General features: G+C 41.1%; 1 protein-coding gene across 9 annotated transcripts in view; it reads right to left on the bottom strand.

Moving 5' to 3' along the window:
* The window catches only part of PLXNB2 (plexin B2), a 258,102-nt gene that overhangs the window by 115,175 nt on the left and 121,276 nt on the right, over nt 1-21,651 (bottom strand). For 8 of the 9 annotated variants that reach the window (XR_011737046.1, XM_065831686.2, XM_065831720.2 and 5 more), the window contains one exon: nt 2,635-2,703. The gene's annotated coding sequence lies outside the window, so the exon portion shown is untranslated. Of the gene's footprint in view, nt 1-2,634; nt 2,704-11,930; nt 12,052-21,651 lie in introns of all 9 variants that reach the window. The other variant, XM_071803383.1, reaches the window with a different exon arrangement.

Genomic DNA, 21,651 nt, shown 5'->3' with positions numbered 1-21,651 from the left:
ATCTCCTCTCTCCTTTCGACAAGGTAAAGAAGCTCAGCAAACCAACATTTCACTGGACTCCTCCAGCACCTCAGCTTTGGTTTCCAGCTCTATGAAAGGCCAGTCCAGAAGTGCGTTGGAAGACAATGAGGAAGTTTCTGCAAGTTTATTCCATTTTATGGGTAACCAAAGCAAAAATCCTACCAGCTATCCTACCAAACCACTTTAATGTACTTCAAACCCAAGTTTCAGAATTAATTTTCAATTTTAAGTAAAAGAAAAAGAATTAAGAAATACTTCTGGAAGCAATACACATCAAAAAGGATGATCAAAAGAGAATGTACTAGATTTCATAGTTTCAGGGCTCTACCTCCAGTATTGTGAGTACAAGTAAAGCTACTATTCCTCTTGGGTCCTGTTAAGTGCTTTGTTTTCTCTCTTGGGCTCTGTTCACTTTTTGTATCTCAGTAGCCACTTCTGCGATACAATAACAGCAGTAGATATTAAAAGGTATTTTTTTCTCTCCACATAAACTTTTAAATTTGGTGTTACTGCAAAAATCCCAGCCAATGTGAGGCAAATTAAATTTGAAAATTATTCAAGTTTAGAAGAGTAAATATATAATTTTAATGTCAGATAGCTGCAAGAGCCAAATCAAGAAGGTTTTAATTGAGAAGCTCAGTCTACACATGAATAAAATTTAAATATCAGAAAAATAACATCTATTGGAGATATCATTTCTTTTTGCATCAAGGACAAAGTGCTGGTATCCATCTCTCCACAAGGATGTGTTTATACCTCTGCCAGTTCCATGACCAGCTTATAATCATGTTGTCAGTAGTCTACTGCTCCCTGAAATACAGCTCTACTTCATGTCTTTTATTTGTTTTTGCACACATACTTATGTGAAATGACATTTTAACTAGGCAGATATCTTTAACAATTCATCCCATATTCAACCCAATGGCACTCCCCTGCTAAATAGGCACTTAAAAATTCCAAACGAAAAACCCCCAAATATTCTGCTTATTTCATAAAAAAATGAGAACTGCAGATAACAGTACCTCTTCCCAAATTTCCCAGGAGAAACAGTTGAAGATTGAGTTGGTGAGAATTATGTGAAATTAAGTCAAGAAGATCTTTTACATGTACAAACTCATCACACACATAAGGAATTGTTCAAGAACTGCCACTGGCCTGAGCAACGTCACTTGAGATGTACTTTTAGGACCCTGAAGCAACTAAAGTAACTGGTCCCAGTAAATGCCTTCAAACTTTGTTTTGTTTTGTTCAATACACACCGGAAAGTTTTAAGAATTTGATTTTATGTCACATAAGCCCATACAGGTTTCAGACTGAGCCAGATACCAGTAATGTAGAGTGTCAACACACAGCCTCATCTTGTAAATCTTTAGTTTAGGAACAATGTTGTCAAATCTGAGGGTCTTAATTTCAAGCAACCCCATATCAGCACACAGCTCTATATAAACTAGACTGCATTTCACAACGTTCCTGCAGTATCTCACCGTTTCAGTACTATTGGTCAGTTAGTAATTTCAGAAAACAAGTTTATAAAAGCCCAAAGGCTAAAATTAAAACTCTCTTAGCTTGTTAGACATTTAAGGCAGGATCACTGTCCTACTTGACATGTTAAGTCATTAATTCTGTACTTTATCCAGCATTTGGAAAGGCTTAGATGACTGCTTCCAAACTCATCATGCAGGCTCTGGGAAATGGAAGGTGAGATCGTGGGAAAAATGTAATGTGAAAAAATACTGGAACAAATCTGTGGCAGCTACAAGTCATGGCTATCACTGTCCTGCACACCAGAGCCACTCGAAGCCTCCTGGGGTATGACTTGCAGAGATACGGCTTTGCTTCACACACAAATATATATGTACATATACATGTGTGCGCACACAGGGAGTTCGTGATATTATGAAATACAGCTATGGAAAGCAATTGCTTTAAAAAAAAAAAATAACTGTGTGTTCGTCAGCAAAGTAACAGTTTCAAAAGGGTCTAGAAAATGAACTAAAGCTCTTCTTGTTAGAGAACTATTGACTCCAGGTTTGAAAAAGTGACCTCAAGTGAGCAATGATGCACTTAGCCTAGAACTTGCAGCCGCTGTATTTCACTCTAAATTGAATTGCCAATCTGCACTGCAATCTTCTTCTACTATAAACTCACGTATTTGGGGCAAGCATACAGAAAAACACTTTGTCCTGGCTGTGTTATTCCAAGTTAGACTAAATTCTTTTGGAAATGGAAAATATGTCCATGATGCAGAATTTAAGGATTCCCGTGGGTACTTATACAAAGGGTAGTGGTGGTGTATTTTTTTTTCTTTCCTTTTAAGGGCACTCAGTGACAATGTCACATTGACATTTTTCCTGCAAACAGTTCATAAACACACAAATAACTAATAGCATGTGGCCCTGAAGCACTTAGGTATGTAAAGCCTACAGACCCATACTGAAAAACACGTAATAGACATTTTATACCTTGCACACAAAATTACGAGATCTGGTATTCTCACCATACTGAAAGGGCTTTTTCTGGTAAATTAGGCTGCCAGTTTAGCATAATCTATAATATCATCAATGTCAATGGTTTGCAAACATAAATAATTGACACATGCTGTAAAATACTTACATTCACTTTTCCACTAAGTCTTCTTCACTGCAGTCAAGTTATTCTCCAGGACAGTGTTTAATCTTCTTACTAGATAAAAGAAGGCAGCAATTAAAAATCTATTCACAAGCATTAAGCTATGCTCAATCACCTTAAATTTACGAACTTTAAAATATTGATTTAAGATTGTCTATAGTGTCCCATAAACTTGTAATGTGTTTATGTATCATCAATTTTATTACATTTTAAACACAACTTTAGCACACCGTAACTTTAAATGCTGAGGCTAAATGGGGCAATGTTCTGTATTTTCGATAGCTGCTTGGATAACAAATCAGATGGACAGTTGCTCACAGATGTACAACTAATTACTGAAGAACTGAGAGCTCAACTGATATATTACCAGAAAGAATGCCTGGCATTACAGATGGGGTATTGTATGATTTGGCACTTCTTTAGCTAGAGCTTGAACATGCTCTTATCAATGGCAGTAGTCAGCACCTCCCACCATCAAACATTTAAGAATGGAAGAGAAACAGCATCTGTCCCTCTAGAGAAGGATATAATACCATCTGATAACATTTAACATCACTATATATGCCAAAAAGTGATAAAAAAGGGTTCATGTAGATTGTTCAACACGAATGTCAGGAGGACAAGTGCCCTCAAAATTATCCCTCTGTCAATAGACTGAATGCCCCAATCTATTCCTTACAGGCAGATATTTCTCTACTTATCTTTCAGTAAAACACACGATGCCCAGTCAAACAGTCTGCAGTGAATGCCAACACACACACTAAAAGATCATCACGTGGCAGCTCCCAGTTGAGAGAGACCCAAGCACCCAGCAAAATCCACCACCTTGTCACCAAAGACATCTCATCCCAGCTGACCCTGACTTTGAGACTTGCCTAACACTGGCTCCCTGGAGAGGTAAGACACAAACAACAGCAGGGCTGTTATTTTCGCTTCGTGTTCCTTGAGGCTGCCCGGTATTAAACTAAGTTTATTTTGTTAATCTTTGATGAGATTTAATGTATTGTTTTCCTTGCTCATATCTAGTTGCTGTGGTAACACATCCTTTAAGACTATGGACATTCATCTCTTCCTGGAGCCTCCTGATAATATAAATGGCTCAGCACTGCAAGAGATTGCAGGGAAAAGCTCTCTGGAAGAAACCTGCACTCTCACTGGGTGAAAGATGAGTAAAGCTGTGATATGAAGGACACGGGAGAAGATCTGTGTGAGATGTTTAGACCACAGCTGTATGACACAGCGCAACTGGAGAGAGTGGGTTTGGACTGGGACTGAGGGAAGTCGTAGGAGGGAGTATAAGTACAGCAGCCAACCCAAGAGACAGACAAAAATTTTAGACTTTAGAATCAAGGGAAAGGGCAGATTTCTTTCTATATCTTGCTGAGAAAGGGAAAAAAAATCCAGAACTGGTGCAAGTTACACATATAAAGGAACAGGAAATACAGAGGTAAAAGGAAGTGCAAACGGATGTGAAAGATCATTATATTGTCCACAACAGCTGAGAAGAAAGGAGATGGAGGCAGTCAGCAAGGAAGCAAGACTCCATCCTGCCGAGGAATTCCCTTTATACATCCATATTGTCTCTTTCCTTCAGAGCATTTTTGCAAGTATAGCCAAATGGTGCTTTAGGCACATCATGTGCAGTTGGTTCACATCTCAACTATTTGGCTGAGCCTGGAAAAGGAACTGAATGCTGTCAGTTCTGACTGTTGTGTCCATCCAGTTATGTCTCCAGTTATAAAGGTATGGCTCCTTCTAATAACATCACAAACTTATTTATTGGAAAAACAGGTTCAACCATAGCCTGGGAACTGGCAGAGAGTCATCAGACTATTGAAGTGTCAGCTCTTACATAGGTAGGGCAGGCATTTTAGTCTGTAGCTGGTAATCAGCGATGCCAGAGAATTATGCCACCAAACTATACTCAGTTTTCTGTCTTATAAAATAGGAAGCCTTTTTCGTAAGAGGCTTGGGAGATGAGCCAGAAATCTCACTCACTGTTGTCTCCCTGTTTCTTCAGACTGAGTCATCAGATTTTCCAGGTTTCTCCACTCAAATTGCATACTGCTTTGGCTACATTTAGATGGACACAGGTGGTACCATCTGCTGCAAGGCTTGCTGGTTTTGTTTGGTTTTCTTTGGTTTTGTTTTTTTGCCCTTTTACCGCCTGCTTGTAGCACAATAGCTCTTTTTCAGTGTCTTACACTGGAACACCACAAGAAACTGGTCTTTCACGGTATGGGTTTGTCCAGCTGATGAGTCAAACGAACTACTTGAACTAAAGGAACTAAAATACACATCACAGGTCCTCTGAGAGCTGGAGGCTCTTACAGCTGATCTGAAGTCAAAAGTACTTAAATGATATAGGGGAGTTGATCTTTAAAGATGCCAGAAACCATGAGCACAAACAGAGCAAGCATGGGCCAGGGGGATGCTCACACGAGTAACTTCAGTCTAACAAGGCCGATCTTGTTTTACCTCTCTCCACTGGCTCGGGAAAGTTGGTCCTGCCACAGATTGCCTTCTGGAGGAGGAATCAAACTTCATCAAGCTGCTTTTTGGAGGAGACTCCTTCTCCCCTCCATAATCCAAGAGGACAGCAGGGAGTTTACTGCCATTAGGCTACATTTGGCTCTTGTATCACCTCAGTCTGGATGCGCCAAACTCCTCACATGTTTTCACATGACACAATTTCTGCCTTTCATATCAAAATACTCCTTTAGGACAAAAGAATGAAAACCATCACAGATGGGTCGTATAGTTAAGACCATCAGGACAGGTCAATAACCAAGCAGAGCCAAGACAACTGCTAACAACCTTCCCATTCCGCAGGCACCCTCTCCCCCATCAGGCAGCTGCGCCTCAGCATTTAGGGAGAATATCTCAGATACTGTCATTTCAAAAAAGATTATAAACTCAGGCTGATTGTTTGTGTCCAAGTGCAAAACTTTGTAAGTGGACAACAGGCTGCCCTGGCCCTGCTGCTGCCAGGGGATCACGGCTGCCAAAAGCTGCAAGGAACAAAGTGCCGCACTCGTACTGCAGCACCCAAAGCTGATGCTGCTATAAGTAGGAGTAAGAACATATGGAGTGCTTTTTTGTTCTGTTTTGTTTGCTTCTAGAGCTAAAAACAGCTCATAAACCACATTTCTTTGAGGGAGGCTTTTGTTTGTTTGTTAGAAAGGGCAAGCACTGGGTCAAGGATAGAAAGTTGTACTATCCGGTTCCCAGACACAAACCTTATTCCCTTGAGCGTTCAGCTATATGTAACATATGGTGCAGATATTTTTCATATAGGCTTGTATATGCCTAAGGAACTTTTATCTGGCTGTTGAGCTAACAAGCATGGTGCACTCGATAGGACGGAGCATGTGAGATAACACTACCTACTGCTTTTTTGAGCTTAATTTTGAAAACGGATTTTCACATTTTGGTGCCAGGAAGGCTATGTTACAACACTGAGATCATGTCCATATGGAAACAGGATATAGAATTTACTATTAAAAACTTAAGGGTGATATCAAATGTCAGCTTAAGACTCCAAACATTGCAGTGTATTTAGAGCTCTAATTAACTGTTTGGCACTACTACACTCCAATATCTGGACAATGCTGTATCGTCCATCCCCTTCAGCTCTCCAGCTTTCATTGATCTTGGTCTTCTCCATTCTGCCCTCTCAGCCTCCTTGACCTCAGAGACATCCCCTCCACTTCTAGCACATGAACTCGGAGTTTTATTACTGACTTACTTTCTGTTTCGTCTGCTTGGCTATCTTGAGCTTAGTATTCTTGTCATCTTCAAGCTGCTCCACATAGCTCCGCCTTCCATACACTTACATCTAATACTGATTACACATTTGTTTTTTAACTTTGGTTTCCCGTCAATCCCATATCAGTTTGGCGTCAGTCTTATGAAAAGACCTTGACCAACCCTGTGCAAAAATTAACAGAATATTAAAATAATAATAGAAGTGTTTAATATTGCTGGATATACCTCAAAAGAACAACTGTTTTCACTCAGCCCCTTCATTTTGCTCTTCCCGTAGTTTGAGGGGCAAAAAAGTAAAAAAAAAAAAACAAAAAACAAAAAACAAAAAAAACCAACTCAACCAAACAAAACCCAAAACAAACAAAAAACTCAACCAAACAAACAAAAAACCAAACCAAAACGCACATGGTGAAGTTTTCCATTCTTAAAATTTAGAAGTCTTAGACCAAAATCTGAGTTTTACAGCCACACTATAAGAATGAAGACCAGCATAATCCAAAACTGAAACCAAATAATTTGTGCTCCATTACCCTTTCTGAATATTGTTTACTTGAGTCTAAGGAGACTAAATACCTAATCTCTTTATTGACTTTTCCAGGGAGATTTCTTAACTATAGAATCAAACAGACTAATGACAAAGTACTTCTTTCTCTGCTGTCCCTTCTGACCTGTCCAGAAATCCTATCTGCTCTTTCAACAGTGTTTTTATTTACTCTGATATACTCTGCATAAACTTGAAGGGACTGTAAAGAACCTCTCTTTAGTAGCTTAGCAGGGTCTTTTCGGTCCTTAAGATGCCCAGATGCAGACTTTCAACAGCTGCCTTATTAGCCTTTTCATCAAGCCCTTTGCTTTCTCCACATCTGTCAGAAGACCAGAGTGGACTTCTCAAGAGATCTGCCTTCTCCCAAGGCAGATCTCTCATTTTTAACTCACACAGTTTCCCAAGTCACACAGGCTGCCTGCAAGCCGGAACCCAGCCTCTGACTATTAAGTAAACACGTGACACTTATATTCTAGCTGAAGGTTAATCATCAAGTAGTTTACAAAACATGTGCTACTTTAGAGACCAAAGGTGAAATCCCACAGCCACTGAAGTGAGAGCTCCCCTAAGGCCCAAACTCTGTCCCAAACTTGCCTATCTGTGTCACTGTGTTCACACAGGGAAAGGCTACAGCACCTCTCACGTGAAGCCAGGAACAACTTCGCTTCGCTTTTATGAGTCAGTTTATTTAGCCAGCCTTGCTCAGTTGAAATACTTTTTTATATATCTACCTTTGAAGAGGACACCATGCTCAGGGCCCCGGACAAACAAGCTTTTATTGTTCAAGGCACAGTGTGAAATAAATTCAAACGCTCTTTGTGCTTACTGTTACTCTCTTGCCTGGCTTTCGATGACACTTTTTTCAGCACATGAGGACACCAAACATTTCTCCGAAGCCTCCCCCTGTACTCTGACAGCAAACAGGGTCAAGGCCAACCCCCCCTCGCCCCGTGACAAGCTGCCTCCAGGCAACAGGCCTATTTATGCAAGCCGGTGGTCTCCCAGCAGTGAGAGACGCTCCCACGTCAAGAGCATCACCTAGTGCAGGTGACAGGAGGGACTCCACCACTACACAGCGGAACAAAGTTTACTCTCAGTTTCCCAGGAATTCAATGTAATACTGGCACAGCCAAACTTTGAAATTACCTAAAATTCAAATTTACCCAAAGCTCACAAGTTCAATTTTCCCTTCACTTTCCTATTCCTTCAAAGTCCTAAAATTATATTGCTGTTTCTCTTTGTTCTCAATCCTCAGATAATCTTCTACCCCACGTCCCCATATCCCACTTTGGCTTCTGAAAGCCAGGGAAGGGAAGAAGCACAGAGAGAGTTATACTGGAAAATAAAGCAGACTGCGATCAATATTTGTGCTAACTGCAAAAACCAGTAGACACACAGATCAGTTAGACTAGTTTGCATTCACCAGCAGTTTTCAAAGTACTGAAGCAGTTCAATCATTTCAAAATACCAATAAGTATTTCACAGACAAGAATTATTAGGAATCTTGAGTTATTCCGGTGATGTGCAGATTTACAGGCAGCTCTGTGCTTGTCATAAAATATTCCACAGCTGCTGCTTTGGCTTAAAACAACCTCAGCAACACCAGCCACCCTCCCTTCACAAAACACAGCTGTTAACTACTAACTGAAGAACACCAAAATTGTCCTGTGACAATTACTGTTCAATAAAGGTAAATTGCGTGACATCCAATGATACTGCTGCAGAGCTTCCCACCTCAAAAAAGAAAATCCGTATCTGCTATATTACATTACTCTTTTCATCTTCATGTCATTGAAGGCATTCCACAGGCAGTTTTATTTCTGAGAGCACTGATTTTCGATCGATCTGCTCTGGCCTGGATTTGAAATAGGATACTACATGAAATTGGATCCTGGGAGCCTCAAACATGTCCAGGCTTGCACAGGAGGTTAAACAAAAATAAGTGGTTTTTTTTAAACACAGACTGCTAATAAAACTGATTTTAAAGTGCCCTCATTTCTCTTGACTGGAAATAATATATTACATCTATAAAGTCTATTACATGAAGCTCTTTAAATTCTTTATTATTTATACAATGCCATCAGTGCACACCTCGCCTAAGAAATATATATTTTAATAGCCAACCAAAGCGATCCAAACCACCAAGGTAATTAAGACTTTTTAAAAATTGGCTTCACTACCTTTCCCCATACATGTGCCAAGCTATGGCCCAGTCCTGCAGACTCTTCATCACGTAGTCAGTGGGAGTGCTTGCACAAGCATTCGAAGGTTTACTTTCTATGTTACAAAATGCAGCCTGCCTTATTAGAAAAAGAAGCAGGCATGACAGTGGGAGTGTGAAAAAGGAGAAGAAAAAATGCTTAGTGTAGGAAGGTAAAAAGGAGAAAAGATTATTAAATGAGGGATGTGGCATGGATGAGGGAGAAGAAGTGATGTAAGAAGACAGCAGCAAAGGATAACGTGGAAAAAAAGAGGAAAGGCGTAAAAACATGAAGAGCTTATCCTGGAACACTGTAGGGCTTTAAATGCATTTGCAAGATATGAACAGCAAAGAAAGTGCAGGTGGAACAGTTAGAGATAGCAAATTGGAATGGACGGCTGAGACCTTTATTTTTGGTTTTTATTTAAAAAGTAAAAATCACCAATTATCCAAAATCATCCACTTTCCACTCCTTTTTCATTCCCTGCCGGGACACCAGTTCCTCTGGAGCAGAGTATGAGATGCTGTGAGGACTCTCATGGCGTGGCAAGCCAGGCAAACCTTGCCAGAGCCCAGACAGAAGGATTGGTGAAATGTTGGGTGTCTTGTTTGATTGCAACTTATGTTTCCCAGGATAGCCCATTGCACTTCAAACTTTGTTTATTTTCTTTGTTTCTAAAAGTGCAAGAAGGAATCACTGCAAAGCCCATTTTGAAACTTGAGTGAAATTTCATCTTCCCCACTGAGAGACATGTAAAAATCAGAACCTCCTCATGAATACAACAGTGGCCTGGCTGTGCCTCTTACTGGCCTGATCAGAAAGCACCGCAGCAATCCAAGTTTAAATACCAAGGATGTCTCATTTGTCCATCAAAACCAAGGAATGAGCCACCCTGCCTAATTATCAGTAATATAAGAACATTGCCCTCCTTCAAATCAGGCAGAAGGGCTCTTCTCGTCTTCAGTGCTTCTCAGCCTGATCCCCCATTCCCGCCCCCGCCGCATCCCTTGCTTCCTCCACAAGCTGTCTTCCTAATCTGGAATCCTTCAGAGCTGGGAACCAGACCCCCTGCCTTGATTCCCATCATCTGCACCGATTTATGTTGTTAGCAAGCCAGGCCAACTGGCTGCTTGTACACCCAATGAACCCATACACTCTGATACTGTGCCCTTTTTAAAAACAAACCCCCAAAAAAGTGCAACAGTCCGGCAGAGCTTTGCCTGTCAGGTTAAAACATGCTCCTTGCTCTGTGAGCTTAACCTACCTGCTGCTGCTGAGCACAGATACTTCCCTGGGTGTAGCTGCTCTTCTGCTGGGTAAAGCCCTTTTCTGTAAATAATTCAAATGTATTTCTAGGCTGAGGCAAGGGTGCAGGCTTATTGTTTCTACTTCACTAGGAAAGATACATTAAAAAAAAAAAAAAATAAAAAAAATAAACCATTCCAAACTGCGATAGGAGCTGGGCTCAGGCTGATACTGCCCTATCTTGCAGAGCAAGTCACAGCGGGTTCTGTAATCACAGGCTCCGCAAACACTGATTTTATCCCCTCTCCCCAGGACCTTAACTCGCCCAGCACTCCCGCGCAGAGGTCGCCCATGTTCGCAGCTGCCAACACCAACAGGGAACCGCCAGCAAACACCCAGCGGATCTGATGGTCCGACCAGCCTCAGTCCTTCCCTGGCTAACAACAACCTGCTCTTTTGGTTTTTTTCATGATACTTCTTCCTTCCATGTTTACACAGGGCAGAAACTACAGGGAAAAGTGCTTGTTGTTCAGTTCAAGCACTTTTTTTTTCCATCAGTGGAGGAAACCACGTTCGGATCCACACAAAGGGAAAGGCAATATTTATAGAGGAAATTCCCACATTTCTTCTTCAAACAAATCACTTCTGGCTGGTTTTGCAATTACAGCCCTACTGTAAAGAGCAAGGGGGGGTCTCCAGGAAGCATTGAGCATATAATTTCCTTTTAAAGTCACTTGCCTGTGAAAAGGCAGCTTCCAGAGAGGAAAGAGTTAAGCATACAGGACAAACTGATAAGTTTTCAGTAACTAAATTACTCTTCTTGTAGGCCTAGAGGAAATCCACAGCCACCACAAATATTCCTTGCTCACTTCAATACTGCTCTTTGTGAAATAGGTTTTAATGGCCGAGCAAAGCAATCCAAACCACAGATGTAATTAAAGCCGCCAAAACCGGTTCCATGAAAGGCTGGGAAGCGCCCGGTGCCCTGTCTGGGGCGGCCACTGCAGCATGGACAAAGCGGTGTTGACACTGGGAAATCTCATCTTTATCCTCACCACAGCGCATTGCATCGCTGCCGACAGGACAGAGCCCACTGGAGCTCACTGGCTGGAGGGCAGCAGGGGTTTTAAAGGGGTTTTAAAGGATGGAAGTGGACAGAGAGCCACCCTGCTGCCAGCTCTGCAGCTGCCTGTGCTGCCCATGCCCCGTGCAAGCCAGGACAGGACCTCCATGGAGGGGATGATGCTCAGGGCTGCAGGAGTATCTGCTCTTGCCCTATTTCCATCCCACGCCCTGCTCCCTGGGTTATAAAGCAGGTCAAGGCACTGCCACTCTGTCACCACAAGCCCACTTGTTTGTAACACTGCAGTGTTAAAAACCTTTCTCATCCATGGGAAAACTGTATTTGACAAGCAATATTTCCCTCTGCGCACAGTGATTAAAGTCTGCAAGGCCAGCATAGGAAGCAGAGGGATTTTTTTGACAATTCACAGTAAACCGGCTTCCTATTTGAATCGACATACCTTGATTTCTTCTGCAGTGAGTCAAACCACTAGTCTGCATGAAAGGTTGGTAGTCCCCTGGTATTGAAACCTCTATCAGATCCATACCCAGCAAAGGAAGAATGAAGTTTTCCTGAAACTCCTATCCAAAGCGTGGGAGGATGGAAAATAAGATTAGCATACCTTGCTCAAAATATTTCATGAGATAAAAGATATGATTGTTTTGGCACTAACTTCTCCCTCCTTCTTTTCTCCCTCCTCACCCACAGCGAGGTGTGAAAAGTTTGGGAAACTCCCTGTGCCTACTCCACACTTATTTTCATGTTTAATTTTAGATTAGAACACAACTGGATTTGGACTAAATTAACATTTCATCCAAAACAAATCCCGTACCTTTGAGTTACTAATTTCATTTGATAACAGCTGTGGAAAACTAACTATATTTTCGAAGTTAAATCATTGCCAAATTGTTTTCAAGTGCCAGCTGCCCAGTGTAAGGCTAACAAACTTCCCAAAACAATTATATTTAAATTATTAATTAAAACTATTTGGAATATCATTATTAAAATCAATTAGTTTATGCAAAGAGATCTACAAACCGGAAACACAGTTACAGTGAAAGAAATTCATCAGCTGTTGAATAATTAATACAGCTCTTCATTTGTTTCACCTCATGTGCCAAGTAGCACAAAAGTCTTTAATAGGAGTGGATCACAGAGCTAACAAAGATCATTACACATTTATAATCACTAAACTGCTTAAGTGGAAAGTTTGCAGGGAAAACAAACAAACAAACAATAACAAACCTGCAATATTAGGTTCAGAACAAATTAAAACTCACTATTTTGTCCATCTGGACGAAACAACAGAGGAAAGAAAAGCAAAGCAGAGCTGCATCTTAGGCCTGTTTGCTGTAGGCAAGCAGCAAGATCTGTCATCAGCTATGAGAAGCGAGGTGCTTCTTTGAAACCTCTGCCTGGAGACCTGCGAGCAAGGTTCCTGAGAGCAGCTGGCCTGGCTGCCCTCCCCTTTCTGGAGGCAAAACACCATGGCTTGGCCAGTTCATGAAGTTATGTACTTTTACATCCATGCACGCGCTTTTTCCTCTCAGACACCAAAAGAAGCATTTTTCTAGTCTGACATGCTGCAGGTCCCTTGGCAAAGTACATTTCTTCTTCAACAAACAGTGGGTTTTGGTAAACACCATGCAGATTTCCTGGGGATTACCAGAACTACATACCTCTCATTAAACAGCACTCCAGTGACATAAAATGATGTAAATGGAAGAACGGCATAAATCATTGATTGCTGCACAACTGAAAACTTAGTGTGTGCTAATTTATAACGTTCCTTAACTCAATTATTTGGGTTGGAGAGGGTAGGAATCAATGGGGTAAACCACAAACAGTTGTTGTCATGTCCTTTGTCTGACGCTACTCTGCTTTCAGCTTACTTAAACATTTCTCTCCAGCTAAACCTTTGCACTATTTCAAAGAAGTTGGATTTGTACTTGTTTGGTTTTATTTTCAAAAAAACTCAAGAGTATCTGTCCAAAGAAACATCAGAGATTTAAAAAGTACCTGTGGTGGGAGAGGATTCATTGCCTTTTAAATGCTGAATTACAATAGAGAAGTTAAGGACTGAGGTGGGTGTTTTTTCAAAGACCCTCCTGCATGCTCTGTTACCAGCTCCTTTGCTTGAGGCAACAACAGGGATATTTATACACTGTGAAAACACTGACTTTGCAACACATTTCTGCTCCAAATGGGAGCCTCACCTGCCCTCCCTCTTCTCCTTCCCTCCTTACATTACTCTTGCTGCACTTCTTTTTTGGTGCTTTTCCCCATACCCTTCTTCTTCATGCCCTGTCTGCTGAAAACAGACAGTGCAGCCAGTATCATCAGACTTGAACTTTCTACCTCCGGACATTAGCCAACTCAAAGAACTAGACAAAACAAGCTGTTCCATTTCTAGACATTGTGCACTGATTTCAGAATCGAAACCCCTTCTGGTCACAAATGATAAACGATGTGACTTCCGGTGTCATAAATGATGCAACTTTCTCCAAACAAAGCTGAGCCAACCGTGTTGTGCAAAGCCTGCCTTGCCTTGCGTGGGACTGGGTAAAGTACAGCCACTAAACTCCAGTTCTGAAGGCAAGTGGGGCTCTGCAGTGTCCCAGAAGAGGCGTACCATTTGCCTAGTGTTGTTTATGGCTAATCGCTCCTGCCTCTAATACTAAAGCAGTTACATGGCTTACAGGAGCAGTTTGTCACTGCTAACCAGGGAGTACATGCCCCACATCGCAGGGCACAGTGTGGAGAGCCTTAGAGAAACTGGACTCCGGTTCACACCCATCCGAGCAGCCAGACCCTGATGTCCCTGATGTGCTGAGCACAGCAGCAAGGCAGGGTGGCCAGTTCCCAAGACCAGGCACTCGTCAGTAGCTGAGAACAGGCTTATCTTTCACATCATTTAAAAATGGGAAATCACATTTATACAGATCCAGCCTCCCAGGTTAGTTTAATTTGTTTCACTGAGAAAGTGAAATACATACAATCTTGCCAAGACATGCCATTTGTAGAGCTGGGATTAAATCCTGATCGCTTTGCAAATGAGAGGTGAAATGCAGAGATGCACACTCCTTGGATCTTCACACTCTATTGCTCCTTACTGAAAGGGAACATCGTTGTCTCACAGGAATTCACTTTGCAGGATGGGAAGTACCTCTTACGGTACTGGAAATGAAGGATTTGCCATTCTGGGAATGACCTGTCTTCTTTACAGCTCCTCTGCTTATTGAGTCAAAACTTCTGCGCTCTTTCCCATTCTATGTGTTCCACCAACACACACTGCCAGCAACCCATTAGCACATACTTTTCATATCTTTTGAACAGATGGAAGTTTTGAGATGAATTACACTCAGTTTCACAGTCAACCCGGTCCCAGGCACAGTGTTATCACCACAGACAAAAGAGCCCATAGATACGCTTCATATGCCCGTAAAAATTTGCTCCGCCTTTGCACTGATAAAGTACTTAATGGGCAACACCGTGGCTTAAATATTCCCCAAACAAGGCAGACTTTTCAAAAAGCAGCACTTGCTTGCTCTAAGGCAAAAATGATCTTCTGAGAAACGCTCTCTGCTTTGCAGCATTTGGGCCTCAGTGGCTGGAGAGTTGCTGTAGGAAGCGTGAACTGAAGTGATGCCAGAAAGGTAACGCCGTGGTCTTCCTGGAATGAAGCCTATTACTTTTGCAGTTCATGCCTAAAAAGCGCTTGACATATTATGGTCTGGAACATGCCTATGGTCATAAACTAGTCAGTTTTGATTGCTAGAAACAAGGAGTTTTGCCTGTAATTACGGAGTGTTATTGTGTAATGAGATCCTGGGTCAACGTGACGGTTTTTGCCCCTCTGTAAAGAAAGTTGCTGTTTTTCTCAGTAGTTCTCTCTGCAGAAAGAGTACGTCAGACCCAGCTGCGATGCAGCCTTGGTGTGGGACATAGAGCACCCCAAGGCAAAGCCATCTCTAATTGTCACGCCTATCTGCCCAGCTCACCTCTGAACTCACAGAACAAAAGAAAGCATTAATCCACATCTTTAAGAACTCAACAGTCATTTAAGCAGAAGGTCAGGTACCTAATGGGCTGTCAAGTTCAGGCTGTCTATCCGTCTGTCTTCCTGGTTCCCCCAGTTCCCAGGCCTTGACTGATGGTCCTCGGCAGCTGGGCACTTTGTTTTCCTGCCAAAGCACCGTGAAGGCCTCAGCAGAGGCAACTGCTTTGCAAATTTAAGTTGGGATGACATATTCTGGTTTCATTGAAGAAGAGAGGAAAAAAAAACCAGCCACGAAAAGGGGCACGGCAAGGCCTGAGAAATATCTTGAGCATGCTATTTGTTCCTGTATCACTGGCAAACTTCAACAGAATATAAACCTACTTTCAAATGTCTGCATTGTGCTTTTTGATCCAAAAGTTACTATGACTGCAGTTGGTTTAGGATACCTCTCAGTAAGGATGATTGTGCATAAATGCCTCATGGCACCAATAAAGGTAGCGTGGATGGTTGTACACATCTCCCAGATATTTTCAGTGCCACAGGTTATAGAATGAGCTTGAAAACTACAGCCCGGAGTGCAGAAACATTGCTACAGCTCCTAGAAATTTCCAGGAGGTACACAACAAGGAGGGAGCCCCTTCCAGATTCCCCGGGACACGGCCTGCTGCGCATACTTGCTTTTGAAAAAAAACCTCATAAAACCAAAACATTTTTTTCCAAACAGATCACAGGTCACGTAAGCTTCCCAAGGGATATATTGGTTACAGATGTTTTCGTGTAATAAAATATTCCACTCAACTGCAGTATTTCTAACTGATAATGCTAAAACTAAATTACCCTTGGCTAATGGTTATGTCCCCAATGTACTCACCATAGTAAACACTGGCTCATTTGTTACCATTTAGCCAACATAATATTTATTTTTTTTTATAAGTGCACACCACAACGTGTTTGCAAGAACTGAAACATAAGTTTGAACTTCTAAAAAATACAGACTTAAAATTCAATTTTTTGCATATTTGTAGAATTAATGGTATCTTTAAGTTTCAGTATTATCATATTGCTTTGCATTTAAAAGTGATCTCATTTTTAAACATGAGCAATTTTAATAAATTTGCAAGATTTCACTCGAACTTGGAATTATTAAAAAAAAAAAAAAAATCACTCCTTGATTATTTGAATGATACATTCAATTTGATATCCTCCTGGCAGAGTTGTTAGGAAAGGTGATTCTGATGGTCTCTCTAAAATTATTAAATAGTTAAAAATAAAAATAATTTTTTTAAAAGGAGATGATTTTCTGTTTTCAAAATATGCTTAAAATATAGCACTGACAAGGCCAACGAGGAAAAAGGGAAAAAAAAAAAAAGAAAAAGGAAACTTAACTCATCTTCTACTGTGGCAAGGAGCCTCCCTCTAACCAGGGAGGTTTGTGCTGCTGTACTGTACTATGTCTCTATGAAAACTAAGACCTCCACATTTTTATTTAAAAGATCAGAGCACCAGGCTCAAAACACCTATTCCTCTTTGCTCTCCGCAGTGGATGATCAGGATCACCCCGGCTCAGATTTCAAATCCCGCCATTAAGAACAATAGAACAAAGTGACTTTTGAGGCAATATCACTGTTTCTATGTTGACACTTCAAGAATGAAGTCAACTTGTTTTAATTAAGTTTTATGAAGACTGGAAATGTAGCAGCAGCAGAGCATTCTCTGCTGAGGGAGAGGTAAGCTACTTTAGCACAACTGGCATTATATTAAAAGTAGAACTTGTCCATTTGTAAGAAAATGTGGAAGTTATTAAAACTTGGAAGTAGGACGTTTTAGGCTAGATCAAAAAAGTGTTATTCTCCAAACTCTACAATGCCACAATCCAAGTATTCACTACTTTAATGACAATGTTTAACGTCAGTAAAAGCTTGTATCTTTTCTGAGCTAACTGTAATCACCAAATGTGTGCTTGTGCTCGGTAAATTAAGGCAACATCATTTTGTGTTGCTGTGATGATGAGACGCATGCTTTAAAGCCCCGCTATGGGGGAAAAAATGGAAAGAAGAACCTCTGCAATCCAGCTGAAAGGATAATTCAGTCTTCAGCAAACCACTCAGGAAAAATGTTCAGATCAATGGAGATGCTTCCTAAATACAATAGGGGTAGATGTGACCTAAATGGCTTCATAATTTTTGGAAGAGGTGGACTTGCTTGGTTGCAAGCAATGCACCAGGAAAGCTTTACCTAGAGGACATTTCTAGCGTGGTCCTGCTAGTTTGCTCATCACTCTACATCTCATCATCATATTTGATTAGCTGTATATTTATTCTGGAGCTAATGTGGTAATTAAGATTGACAGCATATATGGGAGGCAATAAAGCTTCTCTGATGGCTCTGGCATTCGGGAGGGAGGTCATTGAGCACATGAAACACTAAGCACCAGCCCTGCTCTCACGCCTAAGCACAACATCCAGGACAGGAATGAAGCACTCCATTGTGACCAGTCACTTGATCTCTGAAAAAAGTGCAAGCCAGTTTTTATGAGCAGATACTCACACAGAAAACAGAAGCCAAATCTGCTGATATTTTAAAAGTTGTAACTGCTTTAGCAGTTTTTAGGGTGGTATGACTAAGCAGCAGTAAGAGCAGTGTTTTCTGTGCATCAGTGACTTGAAAATACAAAATGAATCTTGCAAACTCAAATGCACCTTTCCTCTTCCCTTAAATAGCCTCTAGGATGGTAACCACCAGCAACATGCAGACGTAAGTCCTTTGAGAACTGGCATATTGGGAAAAGGACCAGCTTTCTGGAATCAAAATCACCTGGACTCAGCAGCAGACCTGATCTGCCAGGGCTGCCCCAAGGGCCGCATTCCTGCCGGTCAGCAGGACACTGCCCATCGAGCACTCACTACCCCAGAGCCTTCCACCACCTTCCCTTTCCCTTCATTATTTTTGCTGGCTGCCACAAAACCCCCTCAGCTAGCTGACGTTGCTCCCTGGGTAGCAAATCCCTATTTATTTTAGTGCACATATAATGTGGGTGGCATCGAAAAGCACAAATACACAAACCTTGAAGCTCAGCTACGATAGGAGAGGTAAGCAAAACAAAGCTCTTGAGAGATTCTGAGACTCCTGACACACATATGAATGATGTACAGTTTGCAGGGGGAAAAAAAAAATTATTTTGAATTAATTTTTGGTATGTTTTGTGATGTCTTTGCCTTGGCCCAGAAAGCATAGCTAAGATGACCAACAGTGTCATTTCTATATTGCTCATCTGTCTCCCTTCCCCAGCCCCTTTATCTACACGGTCAATATAATATCCAAAACCACAGTCTGGCTTCCCTGAATGTTTCACTTTTCAAATAAATGCCTAATTAACTAATCCTTTATTTTAAACCATCACATGCAGCAAAATGCTCCAATTAAAAATGGAATGTCTACTAATTTAAGCCCAAAGGTTCTGTTAAGGCAAGTTTCACAAATCCTAAAAATAGAAATGCATTCATAATTTTTTCCTCACTTTAATTAGGCTTTTTTTTGGCTCAAATTTAAATATCCCTCTGCAGTATCTTCAACTGCATTGCAGTAGTAGGAACACCACACGCAACACAAGAACAGAAAGATCACTTGTCTTTTTAATTCTTCCACTCAGAGAGGAGTGTAAAGTGGAGGCATCCCACAATATAGAAGTGTCACAATTAAATAGGAGAGGCTTAAGAAAGATGTGACTCCCAGAACCAAATGAAATTTGTGGTTGATTTGTGTATAGAGAGATCTTGGTCCTTCTCTAATCTATCGTCTTAAGTGAGGTGGAAGAACATAGCATTGTGGCAGTCAAGGTGAAAGTGATGTGACTAATGGTATAGCAGCCAGACTAAGGGCAAGTCAGTTCGGAGCAAGCTGAAAAATATGCTCTATGGGGCTTTTTGAACGACAGTACTTATAGCAGTCACAGAATGCAAGGTCATGCTTCTTCAAATACAGGTTAAACTTGTAACATAGTGAACTAATCTGGAAAACTGCAACTTGAAGAATGACTTCAGGGCCACAGTGAACCGCAGCTCAAACTCTGGCAGGGATGCAGTGGCTAAGACGATTAATGAGATCTTTCAATACATGAGCTAGGGGAAGACACAAAGCAGAAAACATAATTGTAGCACTTCAGAGGAGCATTATTAGGAACAGATGAAGTTGAGGTTATCTAGGGCAATGGGTAGTAAGCAAAACAACACCAAGTGGTAGTCATGGACCTGCTGCCTGCTTTGCCTATGCCGGAGACAAGCTTTGTCCTGCTAATTTCAACAGAAACGGTGATGGGAGGAGATGTGGGATCCAGCTCTTCCCAGCCCTGACCACACTTACCCTCTTCCTTCCCTCTGCCACAATCAGGGTAACAAGCCCAAATCTTCAGGGTGAACTCATTTTACCCTCAGTCCTAGAGTGGCAGAAGTTCAGTTTCTCTGACATTGCTGAGATGCCTGGGACTGGTTCTGTCACTTCATCCAGTATTACTGACACGATTACAAGCAGACATCGCCATGCCTGGTGTCCGCACTGTACAAAAGATGTTGACAAACTGGAAAGGAATCAGGATGGAGCTGCAAGAAGGATTCAGAGTTAGGAAAATATGCCCTAAAGCAAGAGCCAGAAGTAATTCAGTCTATTTAGTTTCACAGAGAGAAAGTTCAGAATGGCTTGATCACAGTCCATAAATACTTACATTAGTGAGAGACATTTAATACAGGGCATAATAAAATACAGAGCTGAAAAATGGAACTTTGAGGTAAAATTCAGGCTAAAATTTAGGGGAAGTGTTAGAAATGAATGCAATTAAGTCACTGGAACCTTTTACATTTGCACACAGTAAATTTCCCGTGAACAAAAGTCTTTAAAAAAATTGAGATTGGATGTCTTTTTAAAACGATATTATCGAGCTTGAGCAGAACTTGCAGCCTGACTGAAGTAGTGAATTTGTACAAGTGCATGACACTATAACTGAGTAACCTAGATGATCATAATGTTATAAAACCCATGAGCATATATTTATTTCTTGAGCGTGCCTACAAAATCCAACTTTTCCCGTGTCTGCTTTAAATGAATACGCCAGCTTTGCTGAACCCAATCTGAACTTCTAACTTGAGCCTTCTGCTGCAGAAGTGATACATGTCCAGTTCTCCTCTCTTCAAACACTATGAAGAAGGAACCCAAATATGTGAGACTGACCACAAGTGAATGCAGTGAATTTGAAGAAGATGTCTGTAAGCTTTCAAGCAGCCCCCCAAATCCAGAAGCCTGAAAATACCAGTGTGCTTTCCAGAGGCAGTTCCAAGCACCCTTGGATTGTTATAGGACATGGGATTAGATGGACGGTGGGGGCTTATCAGCTAGAGCTCCTTGACCCCAGCCAACCCAGTTATGCTAAGCAGAACAATACGGAAGGTATCTTGGTATTTAAACACTTCTAGGCCACCAAATAGGTAAATAATTTCACCAGGAGTGCAACACAGAACTGGGCAAAGCAGAATAGTCTGGATATATCCAGGTTTAAGCTAGTTAAGTCATATACCTTTGGAATCCACTGCAAAATTACCACATGCTTTAGTTTAATAAAGGTGTCAACGTCTCATGAGTGATATTATGCCATGGCAGCATTTCCTAGCAAAGCGAGAGCTTTAGAAATTATGCGTTTATGTGGAAAGAAGACAGACTCAAAAAAGACACATTCTCCCCACTCCTCTGCTGAATTGTTTGCAAAACCATAGTCTGTCCTTCTTTCTACCACCACAAAGAAGCATTTAATGTTTTTATGATCTCAGGATGGAAAAATATTAATCAGAAACAGCAGCAACAAATTCTTTTTCTTCTTGAATCTGTGTGGCATTAAGTATAATTACATAAATAACTGGAATGGCAGAAACAGACAATTGCTGGCTTTGTATGGGTATTGGAAAAGATTATACTGTTTTTATCATGTCTCTCAAATAATGAGTATCTTCCAAGTCTACTGTCAAGGAGACTGCTTGCTGCTTTAATGCTGATATGAAAATAATCTTGTAAGAATACTGAGAGAGGGTCTTTCCACATACTTTTCACTAGGGAAGATTACTTAAATAAACCGTTTAACCTACTATTAACCTAAAACCTAGTTACATAAATGTTTTAAAAATTACTTATCCATCTTGAG

Source organism: Patagioenas fasciata, chromosome 1, assembly GCF_037038585.1.
Source record: "Patagioenas fasciata isolate bPatFas1 chromosome 1, bPatFas1.hap1, whole genome shotgun sequence".
Classification (NCBI taxonomy): Eukaryota; Metazoa; Chordata; class Aves; order Columbiformes; family Columbidae; genus Patagioenas; species Patagioenas fasciata.
Note: the sequence above shows the minus strand (reverse complement) of the source record. Positions and strands in the feature narration are given on the sequence as shown.